Raw genomic sequence first — 15,453 nt, 5'->3', positions numbered from 1 at the left:
AAACAGATAAAAGAAATCACTCATGAGGAAGAATCAGCAGAAAACTCCAGGCAACATGAAGAACAGTCCAGAACAACCCCGCCAAGGGACCATGAGGTAGCTACTGCAGAGGATTCCACCTATACAGAAATGTTAGGAATGACAGAAAGGGAATTTAGAATACACATGTTGAAAACAATGAAAGAAATGATGGAAACAATGAAGGAAACTGCTAATAAAGTGGAAATTAACCAAAAGGAAATTCAAAAACAGAATCAAATAAGAGATAAACGATATGAAGAATATAAAAAGGATATAGCAGAGCTGAAGGAAATGAAACAGTCAATCAGGGAACTTAAAGATGCAATGGAAAGTATCAGCAACAGGTTAGACCATGCAGAAGAAAGAATTTCAGAGGTAGAAGACAAAGTTTTTGAGATAACTCAGATAGAAAAAGAGGCAGAAAAGAAGAGAGAGAAAGCAGAACGTTCACTGTCAGAATTATGGGACTCTATGAAGCGTTCCAACATACGAGTTATAGGAATCCCAGAAGGGGAAGAAGAATGCCCCAGAGGAATGGAAGCCATACTAGAGAATATTATAAAAGAAAATTTCCCAAATATCACCAAAGATTCTGACACACTGCTTTCAGAGGGCTATCGGACCCCAGGTCGCCTCAACTCTAACCGAGCTTCTCCAAGACACATTCTGATGAACCTGTCCAAAGTCAAGACAAAAGAAAAGATTCTGCAAGCTGCCAGGAGTAAGCGCCAGTTGACCTAGAGGGGCAAATCCATCAGAGTGACCGCAGACTTCTCTAGTGAAACTTTCCAAGCAAGAAGACAATGGTCATCTACCTTTAATCTACTTAAGCAGAACAATTTCCAGCCCAGAATTCTATACCCTGCTAAGCTAAGCTTCAAAATTGACGGAGAAATCAAATCATTTACGGATATACAAACATTGAGGAAATTCGCCACAACAAGACCAGCTCTACAGGAAATACTTCAACCTGTTTTGCACACTGACCACAACAATCGATCAGCAGCAAAGTAAGAACTCAGAAATTAAAGGACAGAACCTAACCTCCACACTGATGCAAAAGATAAAACTAAGCAATGGACTCTCACAAAATAAGATGAACAGAATACTACCACACTTACCAATTATCTCAATAAATGTTAATGGCTTGAATTCCCCACTGAAGAGACATAGATTGGATGACTGGATTAAAAAACACAAGCCATCCATTTGCTGTCTGCAAGAAACACACCTGGCTTCAAAGGACAAATTAAAGCTCCGAGTCAAGGGTTGGAAGACAATTTTTCAGGCAAATGGAATTCAGAAGAAAAGAGGAGTTGCAATCTTATTTTCAGATACATGTGGATTTAAAGCAACTAAAGTCAAAAAAGACAAAGATGGTCACTTTATATTGGTCAAAGGAAAAATACAAGAAGATGTTTCAATTCTAAATATCTATGCACCCAATTTAAATGCTCCCAGTTTCTTGAAACAGACCTTACTCAGTCTGAGCAATATGATATCTGATAATACCATAATAACAGGGGACCTTAACACTCCTCTTATAGACCTGGACAGATCCTCTAAACAGAAATTAAACAAGGATATAAGAGATTTCAATGAGACCCTAGAACAATTGTGCTTGACAGACGCATATAGAACACTCCATCCCAAAGATAAAGAATATACATTCTTCTCATCACCCCATGGAACATTCTCCAATATTGATCATATCCTGGGACACAAAACAAATATCAACAGAATCAAAAGAATTGAAATTTTACCTTGTATCTTCTCAGACCATAAGGCACTAAAGGTGGAACTCAACTCTAACAAAAATGCTCGACCCCACCCAAAGGCATGGAAATTAAACAATCTTCTGTTGAATAACAGATGGGTGCAGGAAGAAATAAAACAGGAAATCATTAACTTCCTTGAGCATAACAACAATGAAGACACAAGCTACCAAAACCTGTGGGATACTGCAAAAGCAGTTTTGAGAGGAAAATTCATCGCTTTAGATGCCTACATTCGAAAAACAGAAAGAGAGCACATCAACAATCTCACAAGCCATCCTATGGAATTGGAAAAAGAAGAACAATCTAAGCCTAAACTCAGTAGAAGAAAAGAAATATCCAAAATCAAATCAGAGATCAATGAAACTGAAAACAAAAGAATCATTCAGAAAATTAATGAAACAAGGAGTTGGTTTTTTGAAAAAATAAATAAAATAGATAAACCATTGGCCAGACTAATGAGGAATAGAAAAGTAAAATCTCTAGTAACCTCAATCAGAAATGATGAAGGGGAAATAACAACTGATCCCACAGAGATACAACAGATCATCTCTGAATACTACCAGAAACTCTATGCCCAGAAATTTGACAATGTGAAAGAAATGGATCAATATTTGGAATCGCACCCTCTCCCTAGACTCAGCCAGGAAGAAATAGAGCTCCTGAACAGACCAATTTCAAGCACTGAGATCAAAGAAACAATAAAAAATCTTCCAACCAAAAAATGCCCTGGTCCAGATGGCTTCACTCCAGAATTCTATCAAACCTTCAAGGAAGAGCTTATTCCTGTACTGCAGAAATTATTCCAAAAAATTGAGGAAGAAGGAATCTTCCCCAACACATTCTATGAAGCAAACATCACCCTGATACAAAAACCAGGAAAAGACCCAAACAAAAAGGAGAATTTCAGACCAATCTCAGTCATGAATATAGATGGAAAAATTCTCAACAAAATCCTAGCCAATAGATTATAGCTTATCATCAAAAAAGTCATTCATCATGATCAAGTAGGCTTCATCCCAGGGATGCAAGGCTGGTTTAACATACGCAAGTCCATAAACATTATCCACCATATTAACAGAGGCAAAAATAAAGATCACATGATCCTCTCAATAGATGCAGAAAAAGCATTTGATAAAATCCAGCATCCTTTTCTAATTAGAACACTGAAGAGTATAGGCATAGGTGGCACATTTCTAAAACTGATTGAAGCTATCTATGACAAACCCACAGCCAATATTTTACTGAATGGAGTAAAACTGAAAGCTTTTCCTCTTAGAACTGGAACCAGACAAGGTTGTCCTCTGTCACCTTTACTATTCAACATAGTGCTGGAAGTTCTAGCCAATACAATTAGGCAAGACAAGGAAATAAAGGGAATCCAAATGGGAGCAGAGGAGGTCAAACTCTCCCTCTTTGCTGACGACATGATCTTATACTTAGAGAATCCCAAAGACTCAACCACAAGACTCCTAGAAGTTATCAAAAAATACAGTAATGTTTCAGGATATAAAATCAATGTCCACAAGTCAGTAGCCTTTGTGTACACCAATAACAGTCAAGATGAGAAGCTAATTAAGGACACAACTCCCTTCACTATAGTTTCAAAGAAAATGAAATACCTAGGAGTATACCTAACGAAGGAGGTGAAGGACCTCTATAAAGAAAACCATGAAATCCTCAGAAAGGAAATAGCAGAGGATATTAACAAATGGAAGAACATACCATGCTTATGGATGGGAAGAATCAACATTGTTAAAATGTCTATACTTCCCAAAGCAATCTACCTACTCAATGCCATTCCTATCAAAATACCAACATCGTACTTTCAAGATTTGGAAAAAATGATTCTGCGTTTTGTATGGAACCAGAAAAAACCCTGTATAGCTAAGGCAGTTCTCTGTAACAAAAATAAAGCTGGGGGCATCAGCATACCAGATTTTAGTCTGTACTACAAAGCCATAGTGCTCAAGACAGCATGGTACTGGCACAAAAACAGAGACATAGACACTTGGAATCGAATTGAAAACCAAGAAATGAAACTAACACTTTACAACCACCTAATCTTTGATAAACCAAACAAGAACATACCTTGGGGGAAAGACTCCCTATTCAATAAATGGTGTTGGGAGAACTGGATGTCTACATGTAAAAGACTGAAACTGGACCCACACCTTTCCCCACTCACAAAAATTGATTCAAGATGGATAAAGGATTTAAACTTAAGGCATGAAACAATAAAAATCCTCCAAGAAAGCATAGGAAAAACACTGGAAGATATTGACCTGGGGAAAGACTTCATGAAGAAGACTGCCATGGCAATTGCAACAACAACAAAAATAAACAAATGGGACTTCATTAAACTGAAAAGCTTCTGTACAGCTAAGGAGACAACAACCAAAGCAAAGAGACAACCTACACAATGGGAAAGGATATTTGCATATTTTCAATCAGACAAAAGCTTGATAACTAGGATCTATAGAGAACTCAAATTAATCCACATGAAAAAAGCCAACAATCCCATATATCAATGGGCAAGAGACATGAATAGAACTTTCTCTAAAGACGACAGACGAATGGCTAACAAACACATGAAAAAATGTTCATCATCTCTATATATTAGAGAAATGCAAATCAAAACAACCCTGAGATACCATCTAACCCCAGTGAGAATGGCCCACATCACAAAATCTCAAAACTGCAGATGCTGGAGTGGATGTGGAGAGAAAGGAACACTTTTACACTGCTGGTGGGACTGCAAACTAGTACAACCTTTCTGAAAGGATGTATGGAGAAACCTCAAAGCACTCAAGCTAGACCTCCCATTTGATCCTGCAATCCCATTACTGGGCATCTACCCAGAAGGAAAAAAATCCTTTTATCATAAGGACACTTGTACTAGACTGTTTATTGCAGCTCAATTTACAATCACCAAAATGTGGAAACAGCCTAAATGCCCACCAACCCAGGAATGGATTAACAAGCTGTGGTATATGTATACCATGGAATACTATTCAGCCATTAAAAAAAATGGAGACTTTACATCCTTCGTATTAACTTGGATGGACGTGGAAGACATTATTCTTAGTAAAGCATCACAAGAATGGAGAAGGATGAATCCTATGTACTCAATTTTGATATGAGGACAATTAATGACAATTAAGGTTATGGGGGGGAAAAGAAAGAGGGAAGGAGGGAGGTGGGTGGGGCCTTGGTGTGTGTCACACTTCATGGGGGCAAGACATGATTGCAAGAGGGACTTTATCTAACAATTGCAATCAGTGTAACCTGGCTTATTGTACCCTCAATGAATCCTCAACAATAAAAAAAAAAGAAAAGAAATGTTTCTAATGCCAAGGAATGATAAATGACTGCGGTGATGGACATCCCAATTACCCTAATTTGATTAATTCACATTGTATGCCTATATCAAAACATCACATGTACCCTGTAAACAGAGAACTATTGTGTACCTGTAGTAACTAAAAATAAAAATTTTTAAATAGAAGAGGGAAGAAATATAAAAAACAAACACAAATAAAACCTAAATTAAAGTTTAGAACAACTGAAGAGGTGAAGTGCAAAGGTGGAGAGAAATTGAGTATTTTAGGAAAGCCTTCAATCCTTTACAAATGTGTAGGCTTTTAATATAGAGAGACAGAGGGGTGACACTCAGGAAAGGAAAAGCCTGAGAGGAAATGGGGTGCATTCAGGAACTAGCAGCCCAGTTTAGGCCCAGTTCAGAGAAGAGGCAGAGGGATGATTAGAAATTTTTGTCTCCTACTCATTCCCCAGTCCTCTCACTCTACCATGAACAACTCACAATCATCAATAACCTTTTTTTGGACACTGGTAATGGCACAGAACGGGGACAATGTTCTGGGCCTATGCCTTTCCCGGCCTTGCAGTTTTGTTTCTTCCTGTATACTCTCTCCCTACCTCCCTGGAAGCCAGTTCCCACGTGAAGAAGCTTGGACGGGACCACTGAACGATGGAAAGACAGAGGCTGCAGCCACAAAAAGATGTCCTTGCTAACAGTTAGAAATAAAGCTCCCGTCATTTAAATAGGACTATCTTGTATGCTGTAGCCCCAACCCACAGAATTGTAAGAAATAAAAAAACTGTTGTTCTGAGCCACTGAGTTTTGGGAGAATTTGTTACACGGCAATAGATAACTACAGAAGCCATTAAATCCAGGGGAGATTTTCAGATACAGCCTCCAAGCAGCTTTCAGAACTACTTCTTACTCTTTGAAAGACATCTTCCTCGGGCTCTCACACTGAAATGAAAGATGCTCACAGTTCTCCTCCTCTTCTCCAGCTGCTCCTCTCTATTTTCCATCCTCCCTACCCCCACCCAGCCTCACCTTCTAATACCTGACCATAAAGAGCTATAGATCCCCAAGGATCGGTCTTAGGCCTTGGCCAATTTATACCCTCAGCCCTCAACCTACTCACTCACAGCTTCAATTGCTATCTATCCTCAAATAATACTCAAAAATTGTGTATGCCCAGCCTGTATCTCTTTTCTGAGCACCAAATGTCTTCAGCCTACTTGACTTTCCTATTGACTGGCTCATGTTCAAAACTGAACTTATCATTTTCCTCCACCAAAACAGTCTTCTTCCAACGTTCCCTCAATAAAAGGCAATGTGATTCTATCCATTTTTACAAGAAGCCATCTCTCTGTTCCTCTACCCCCAAATCCTATATATATCAGCAAATTTTATTGATTTAATACTAAATATCTCTTGAAACTGTTGTTTCTTTCCATTTCTTTTATCATCATCCTCCAGAAACCACTTGCCTCGCCCTCTTCTAATCCCAGCCTCTAAATAAAACTGTCAAATGACTTCCGAGAGCTTTTATATTAATAAAAACGTTACTTCTCATGGTCTCCAGCCCCTGGTACGGCCGAGTCCAGCCTTTTCTGCCCTGCCCCACTGTCTCTCCTGGTTCACGCTCTCAGCCTCGTCAGCCTCGTCTCACTCGCTCACTCTCAATACCTCCTCCCTTCAGAGAGAAGCCTGTGTACGTGCCAGTCCCTGCGCCTGTAGCATCTTCCCTTCCACTTTCTGGGAAGTAAACCCTTCTGTTTCTTCAGCTCCTGGTCTCCCACGACCTTCCTGACTAGATCCAGTGCCTTTCACTGGAAGCTCTTACAGCACATATTCCGCCCTCTTTTAATTTTTTGTCTTTTTTTTTTTTTTAAGTAGAGTCTTGCTCTGTTGCCCAGGATGGAACTCCTGGGCCCAAGGGAGCCTTCTGCCTCAGCCTCCCAAACAGCTGGCACTGCAGGAGCAAGCCACTGTACTCCGCTCATTCTTTGTAGAGACAGGGTCTCATTATGCTGCCTAGGCTGGTCTCAAACTCCCGCCTTGGCCTTTCTAAGTGCCAGGATAACAGGTGTGAGCCACTGCACCTCACCCCTCCTTCTTGTAGAATGTATGATCACTGCAAATTTACTTTCACCTATGATTATATTAATATTAGTAGCTGTCTTCTCCAGGACAGGGTACCTGTTTAGCTTGTCATTTATTCTTAGAACCTAGTATACTGGCTGGTTTATAGAAAAGGCTCAATAAATACGGCTAAATGAATATATAAGTGAACGGCTGTAGAGGAAACTGAGCCCTGATCTTTAGCGTAAGACTCACTTCCTGCTTGAGCCATCTGGAGATCACAAGGATGGCACATGGGTTGTGTGTGTGCAGGAGATGAGAAAACTGGCCTCCAGGGGAGAACGTATGTGTCTGTGAGGTGTGGCATCACCAGGCCTAATGGTGACCGTAAAGATTCTCTAGATTCCAAAGGTCTCTTGGATGCTAGAGGCAGAGGTTTTGCTTAAGGTCTGAGATTTTGAGAAACAAACTGGAGACATTCTGACACTTTCCATGTTCTCCCTTTTTAGTGCTAATGTCTGAAAGTAACTTTTAACTACTTTTTCTGCTTTGTGATAATAAATACCAACCGAGGCTTACTCGGGAGGGCTCCTCCCAGAGCTCCTCCGTCCCCCGACACACAGTTAAGCCTCTTGATTCCTGGTGTCAAGATCCATCTTCTGGTGACCCCAAACCCCTTCAAACAACTAAATAATGTGACTGTCTAAGCTGTGGAGGGCCTCAAGGACTCTAGTGAACAAAGGAAAGTGATGAAACCCTTGGAACAGCAGAATCGCACGCTCAGGGGTACACGCTTCAGAGTGATTCTGCCACATGGAAGACAGACTGAAGGGGCCAAGACAAGAAAGGGAGCAAATACCATCATTTTAAGAAGTATGAGGGTGACTGGCACAAAAAAGAATAGGAATGAAAAGAAGAAACAGATGAATGAAAGCAAAAAACAAAGGACTTGAGACCAAGGACAATACAGAAGGAAACCAAGGCCTGGTAGGCCCTGATGCTTCTGTCTGCCTCCATTGTTACAGTGACGATCTCACATGTTCAAAACACTAACAATTTAAGACGATTTAAAACGGAAACTACAAAACTATTAGTTTTAAACAGACACACATACACCAGAAGAGTATACTTCTCAGAAAATGTGTAACATTATCAACTCCAACCATACATAACTGTCAAAAAAATACCCCAAATTATTCAGATTCTAGCATAAAAAATTTAGAATAGAATAAATCATAATGTAGTAAGTCACGATGTTAATTTTTATCCAACCTGTTTTCACAAGATAGAAACTTTTAAAATGTACTACAGAAAGTTTCTATGATAAGCTTTTAAGTGCTTGAAGCAGAAAGTATTCTCCATTACCAGAAAATAACAGCTCTCCAAAGTGATTCGCCTGGACTTTTACTTTTCTTCTTTCCCCACTGTGCAGTACTAGCGTTAATTCTTAGGAGAAGAATCTGCATCTTCTGCTCTCTCACTGAAGGCAAGACAACAAAGTGGAAAGCTCAGTGTGGCTTCACAGCAAGGGATACTTGAGGCCCCTTTGCCTGGCTCACCATTTCACAACACACCAGCACATCTACACGCAGCTGAGAAACTGATCCAAAAAACACTCATAAAATAACTGCAGAGTAATTATTTATATATATAATAAATGCTAAATTTTGCGGCAGTTATAATGCTTAAAATTTCATTCAGGATACGAACATCAACCAAGTAACTACCACGTGACAGGCACCGGGAAGATCGTTCTCCCTGTGGAGCAGGACAGACAGCTGACTAGTTAAGTAAGTACATAGATCTCTGTATAATTATATACTATGACAAAGGTAAATGGGAAAAGATTTGTTTCTTTTTGTAAAGGATCAAAATAGAATCCTGTGCCTCAGCCTTGACTAGTGCAGATCACAGGCCCGGGTAAGTCCTTTGCCCAGATTATTTCTTCCAATTAAGCCTCTTCATCCCACTTAAACCCAATTCTCCCTGATGGCTCAAACGTTACCTTTAAGAGCAGGTCTTCCCTAACTCCTACGGGAATTAGGAGTCTCTCCTTTTTGTACTACGATAGAGAATAAAATCAGTAAATTTTTTTGAGTATTTATTATCTCATTTCATCATTACAACAACCAGGAAACAAAAGTTAATTATTGTCCCTATTTTATAAATGAGAGAATTGAAACTTGGAATAAGAAAGAAAAACAGTAATATCTCCAGCAAGTTGCAGTATGGCCACCAGGAATCAAATCTTGGTCTTCATGACATAAATTCATTCTTCAATCTGTACATTTTAAATACGTACCTTACATCTGAATTGGAAATACTAGTATGAATTCATGACTTATTTTCCTTTAGGAAAAAAAGTCTCCTAGCTCTGTACTGAAAAGGCCTGAAAACAATGGCCAACTCAAAGCAATAAGGTTATGATCGCCTCTAAAACCCAGGTTATGGTCTCCCTATATCAATTCCTAAATTAATGGAACCTGAGCTGATTTCAGATCTGAGGCAAAGACAGACAAGATAAGCTTAGAACAAGCTGTCATACTAGAAAGCAAAAACAGGTGGCGTCCATAGCTCAGTGGGTAGGGCACTGGCCACAAACACCCAGGCTGACAGGTTGGAACCTGGCCTGGACTAGCTAAACAACAAAGACAACTGCAACAAAAAAAACAGCCAGGCGTTGTGGCGGGCGCCTGCAGTCCCAGCTACTTGGGAGGCTGAGGCAAGAGAATCGCTTGAGCCCAGGAGTTTGAGGTTGCTGTGAGTTGTGACACCACAGCACTCTACCAAGGGCAATACAGTGAGACTCTGTCTAAAAAAAAAAGATAGCAATAAAGCTTTCAAGCTTTTAAAGTGTAATTAATTTCAGAAACAGATACATACCCCTCAAATCTAATCTCTACTTTTTTCCACTAATCAACCCCCCACATACACATTTTAGCTGGATGCATAGCCAAGCTGGCAGAGATGAGTTTCCGGTCTGTCTTATGGCTAAGTGTGGCCAGATTCCAAGTAATGGACTCTAACTGGAACTGCCATGTGTGTTCTAGGGCACGTTCGCATCAGGAAGCTGCCTGCCCTCTGCACTATTCACTGCTCCCCACAGGCTGAAATTCAGTTGTAGATTACGTTATAAAAACCAGCATCCGAAGAGAGGAAAGACAGAGCAATAAGACAGAAGGAACCTGGGACCCCCAATGATAGCCCGGAGCAGAACCATCTCACTGCCTCAACTTCTGGCCAGTTCTATCCTTGATGCAAAACGAAAACCCTTCCATCTTTTTTACATCACTAGTATTTTTGTTCCAATTAAAGCAGCTAAACCAATATCCTAAAAGAAATTACCTTGCCAGAAGCTTTTCAGAATCCTTGAAAGTTCAACTAGATGCTTTTCAATTTGTTTTTCTTTCTGCAGAAAATATGCATTCAAAATGGCACTACGTATGTGTGAGCAGAAAAGCACACACTCTGATTAAACTAATGCTAAATGCCTTTGTGATTTGAAAAAGGTAAAGCTGACACCTCCAAACTCAAGTCCCACTCTACTCCCAATTATTCAGATTTATTTGGATAATATAGAAGGGGAGGGTGTATTAAAACCTTCAAAAAAAGCAAATAAAATTTTAACATTTTTGGTGAATTCTTAAATCCCATTCTTCAAACATAATACAGCCTTAGGTTCTCCTCTTAACATAAAACATAATACTAAGAAAACGTGTAAGCCATTTGAGGCTCTGATGGATTTCATTTCAGTTTCTTCCTTGTAAGTATATACAGAAATAGTTCTAAGATTCAAGATTAAGTCCCTCAACTTCCTTTCTCTCTCTAAGGTTTTACCCTCCAACAACTCCAATCCCCAGTTCTTTTCCTAACTACTTCCAAGAACAATTCAAAATTCAAGGGTATCCAAACTGAAATAATCTAGTTAAGGAAAAGTAGATGAAGAAGATCTGCCTATCCTAGAACTTGCTGCTTAGAAAACTCACAATTGAAGAACCATGCACCTTGTTATAGCACCTTAATACTCTGCCACGAACTTGCACACAGTTTAAGGAAAACTCTCAGGAAGAACAACAAAGAAGTTGGAGATAAAAAAAACACCAGCAACAAGTCAGAAGTCTTATACCCAGAAAGAATAGAGGCCTAGGAGGGGTAAAAACTGTCAAAGAAATAATATAGCATTTCTGAAACTTAAAAGATATGAGTTTCCAAATTGAAAGGGCCTTCTAAGAGCGAAGAAATATCTACACCAAAGATCACCATTTCTTTATTCCTGGTAAAAAGAGAAATCCTAAAAACTTCAAGAGACAAAAGAAAAGCAACCCGCAAGTCACCAACAGAAATATGAATGGTTATTAGACTTTTCAACAGCAACGCTTGCAGGTGACATCAGTGGGACATCTTCCTCTTGAAGGAGAACTATTTCCAAACTAGAAACCAAACACACAAGAACCGAATATCAATCACGTGTAAGGCGAGGACAGATGTCTTGATTTACCTCTATGAATCATTTCTCAGGAAGCTGCTGGACAATATGAACCATTAAAGGAGGATATTTAAAAAGAAAAAAAAAAAATCAAGAAATAGGATAACATGATACTCAACAGAAGAGAGAAGTAAAAGGAATCCCCATGATGATTTGTGGAGAAATCCTGATAAGATTACTCTTCATAGGCCTACAGAACAATCCTGCAGACAGGAGCAGTCCGTGGAGATCTCCAAAAGAAACGTATCAGAGACCAAAAAAAAAATGGAACTGATGAATTCCCTTATCTATTTGACTCTATACAGAGGTATTCTGTTATTTTGGGGAAAGATTTTCAGTAGTGATAGCTACATAATTTTCTTAAAAATAATAATAATAAAATGAAATGAAAAATATAATATATACTGAAGCAATCAGATTTTTACATAATTACAACAGAAAGATGTAAGGAAAGAGCAGTGGAAGAAAAGTTGATTCCTTGTCTCTACCAGGAAATCAGCCAACACTGTCTATGCAATAATGTTGAAGCATTTTAATGATGATTTCTGGAAACAGGAAGTCAAAACAGGTAAAAGGGTTAAAAGCAGAAATTAAGGGTGATGAAGAATAGATAAATGTCTGCTATTTTGCATAAAAGTAGGTGACCATTCATCCCCATTCCGCAAGGATAATCTCAGTGTAATTCTTAGTAATGTCTCCTTTAATTTTCAAAACATCAAGTTTACATGATCAAACTATATGATCTACTTACAATCCGGATAGCATATTTAATTTTTTAAATTATTTTACAATTTATTTATTTATTTATTTTTAGAGACAGAATCTCACTTTGTTGCCCTTGGTAAAGTGCTGTGGTGTCACAGCTCACAGCAACCTCCAGCTCTTGGGCTTAGGCAATTCTCGTGCCTCAGCCTCCCAAGTAGCTGGGACTACAGGCGCCCACCACAATGCCCAGCTATTTTTTCATTGCAGTTTGGCCAGGGCCAGGTTCAAACCCACCACCCTTGGTATATGGGGCCAGCACCTTACTCACTAAGCCACAGGTGCCGCCCTATTTTACAATTTAAAAAAAACATTTTAACTAAAAATATTATAATTTTCAGAAGGAAATGTATTTAAAAGATATTCAGGAAGTAAAACCAACAGGTTTAAGTGACAGATGATATATCTGAGTCAGAAAGAGAAGTCAGGGTGATTAGCTATGGCAACTAGGTGAATGTTACTCCCACAAAGAAGATGGCAAAGGTTGGATGTGTTGAGTTTGAGGTATCAAGACATCAAAGGAAAAATACCCAGTACCACAGCTGGGTTACAACGGAATGAAATGAAGGGAAAATCCATAGGCTTTGTGAGTTATCAGCCTATGGATAGTAAATGAAGCAACAGAATTACATGACGGCTCTCAGAAAAGTTACAAGAGATAGTGGACAGCTCACCCCCTCTTTCCCTCAAAATCAGGTAGTGTCAAAGACAATAGCCTGAAAAGAATCTGGCATTAATTGAAAATGTTAAGTCCTACACAGAGCCAGTTGCTGCTGGAGATGCCTGATGCCTCGACCTGAGCGATGGAGGAGCAAGGGTCCACTGACTCCTGAGACAGACTGCAGACGAGCACGGGCCAGGGGTAATGCCCAGGTCAGATGCAAAAGAGGGGCCTCACTGACCAACCAAGAGCACCAGTGTCCGTTGTACCTGAGACGCAAAGCGCCCGTGGTGGATTTCCAGGCTGGCGGAGACACAGTGGAGATACCAGCAGGTGGTTAAAGCAGTATTGGAATAGTGAAGAAGCTGATTCCAAGCAAGAATCAGGCTTCATCCACTGTTTGAAGCTTCTGCCCAGTTTTTTCCTGGCAAAACTCGTGTCATACCTTAATCTATAGCCTTCCCTTTGGTCTTAAAGATCAAGAAATTTTAACTGTGGAAAAAAAAATTTAAAAAGAAAAATGAAAACTTCTAACTGTGGACATCAGATGTGGCAGAACAGCGAGGAGGAGCACAGGCAGGGCAGCAAGACGCTGCAGCACACTGCCCACAGGAGGAGCACAGGCAGGGCAGCAAGACGCTGCAGCACACTGCCCACAGGAGGACCACAGGCAGGGCAGCAAGACGCTGCAGCACACTGCCCACAGGAGGACCACAGGCAGGGCAGCAAGACGCTGCAGCACACTGCCCACAGGAGGACCACAGGCAGGGCAGCAAGACGCTGCAGCACACTGCCCACAGGAGGACCACAGGCAGGGCAGCAAGACGCTGCAGCACACTGCCCACAGGAGGACCACAGGCAGGGCAGCAAGACGCTGCAGCACACTGCCCACAGGAGGAGACGCCTCCAGCGACACGCCAGACCTCTGGCAGCTCCCAGGCTTCTGACACACAGGAATCTGATCCTCCATGACTGTGATGACTTCAGGAAGACCAAGCCAAAGAATGCGAAGCAGCCAAAGCATGAAGAGAAGCAGGTTTCAGTCTGGGGCTGCTGCATGGGGAGAACCTGGTATCCAGGACTGTGGAGGGGCTACCCACAAAGATACTGGCACTGCTCAGTACCATTTGTTAGAGCTGCAGGAGGCCCTGGAGCTGGGAGGGCAGTGGCGGAGAAGGACCAGCTGGTGTACCAATTCTGCAGGCTCCTGCCTGATTAGCAGGCTGGGTCTGAAGGTTTGGGGACTGTGCCAGCAGGTAATGACTCCACAGAGAAGAGGCACTGTACAGCTGCTCCTATTGCTGCTACTGCCAGCATTGCTGGAACCCCAACCCAGCACCCACCGTGACAAGGGACGCCCCCCACCACCTGCAGGCAGAGCAACACCACCTCCAGGCATCAGGGCTCCTCCACCTGGTATGAGACCACTACGCGCCCACTAATTGGGCTTCTCCTTGCTCAAGGGACACCACTAAGTGTGCCCCCTCCAGGAACGAGATTCCCTCCACCAGGAACACAGACTCCCAGACCCCAGGATATTGATGCCGCTGATCCTTCTCAGTCACTTTTTTCCCTGTAACACATCTTGTGAAATTGTGTAGTGTTTATGAGCTTTTGGTCCCCTTTCTGCATTAATAATAGATAATAAATGCATAGAGCAATTAAACTATGAAAAAAAGTTTTTAAAAAAACTTTAAATGCTTAACCTTTCTTAGTATTCAAATAACATGACTTCAGTGGGCTCAAATCACTCTACGACATATCCTATTTGGTCAATCCAGGAAACATTCATTTTCCACTCTGAAGTATTTACAGGCCGGGCACTGTGGCTCCCACCTGTAATCCTAGCACTCTGGGAGGCCGAGGCAGGTGAACAGCCTGAGCAAGAGTGAGACCTTGTCTCTAAAAACAGCCGGGCGCTGTGGGAGGCTCGTGTAGTCCCAGCTACTTGGGAGCGGAAACAAGAGGATCACTTGAGCTCAGGAGGTTGAGGTTGCTGTGAGTTATGATGCCACAGTACTCTACAGAGGGTGACAAAGTCGGACTGTCTCAAAAAAATAAATAAATAAATAAAATAAAAAATTAAAAAAGCATTTACAAAAGGGTTATCTCCAGGAACTCAAAGAGGCACAGTAAATAGAGCTTTCTGTCCCGGAACTCTAAGTCCAGCAGCAGTAAGTAAACAAGTAACATAATTAATATAAAAACTGTGGTGACAGTAACAAGAGCTAAGCCCTCAAAGTGCAGAGAAGACACAATGGAACACTTAAAGCTGTCACATGAGCAGTGTCTCAACAAATAAAGGAGTGCTTTGAGGAGAAACCGTAAGCAAGCACCACAGAATTAT

At 40.9% G+C, this 15,453-nt stretch overlaps 1 protein-coding gene and 1 pseudogene across 1 annotated transcript in view; one reads left to right on the top strand and one right to left on the bottom strand.

Moving 5' to 3' along the window:
• Positions 1-15,453, bottom strand: part of INTS6 (integrator complex subunit 6) — a 93,321-nt gene that overhangs the window by 38,812 nt on the left and 39,056 nt on the right. The gene's annotated exons all lie outside the window — the stretch shown is intronic.
• On the top strand, positions 13,627-14,685 carry LOC128566976 (small nuclear ribonucleoprotein-associated protein N-like; annotated as a pseudogene).

Source organism: Nycticebus coucang, chromosome 15, assembly GCF_027406575.1.
Source record: "Nycticebus coucang isolate mNycCou1 chromosome 15, mNycCou1.pri, whole genome shotgun sequence".
Lineage (NCBI taxonomy): Eukaryota > Metazoa > Chordata > Mammalia > Primates > Lorisidae > Nycticebus > Nycticebus coucang.
Note: the sequence above shows the minus strand (reverse complement) of the source record. Positions and strands in the feature narration are given on the sequence as shown.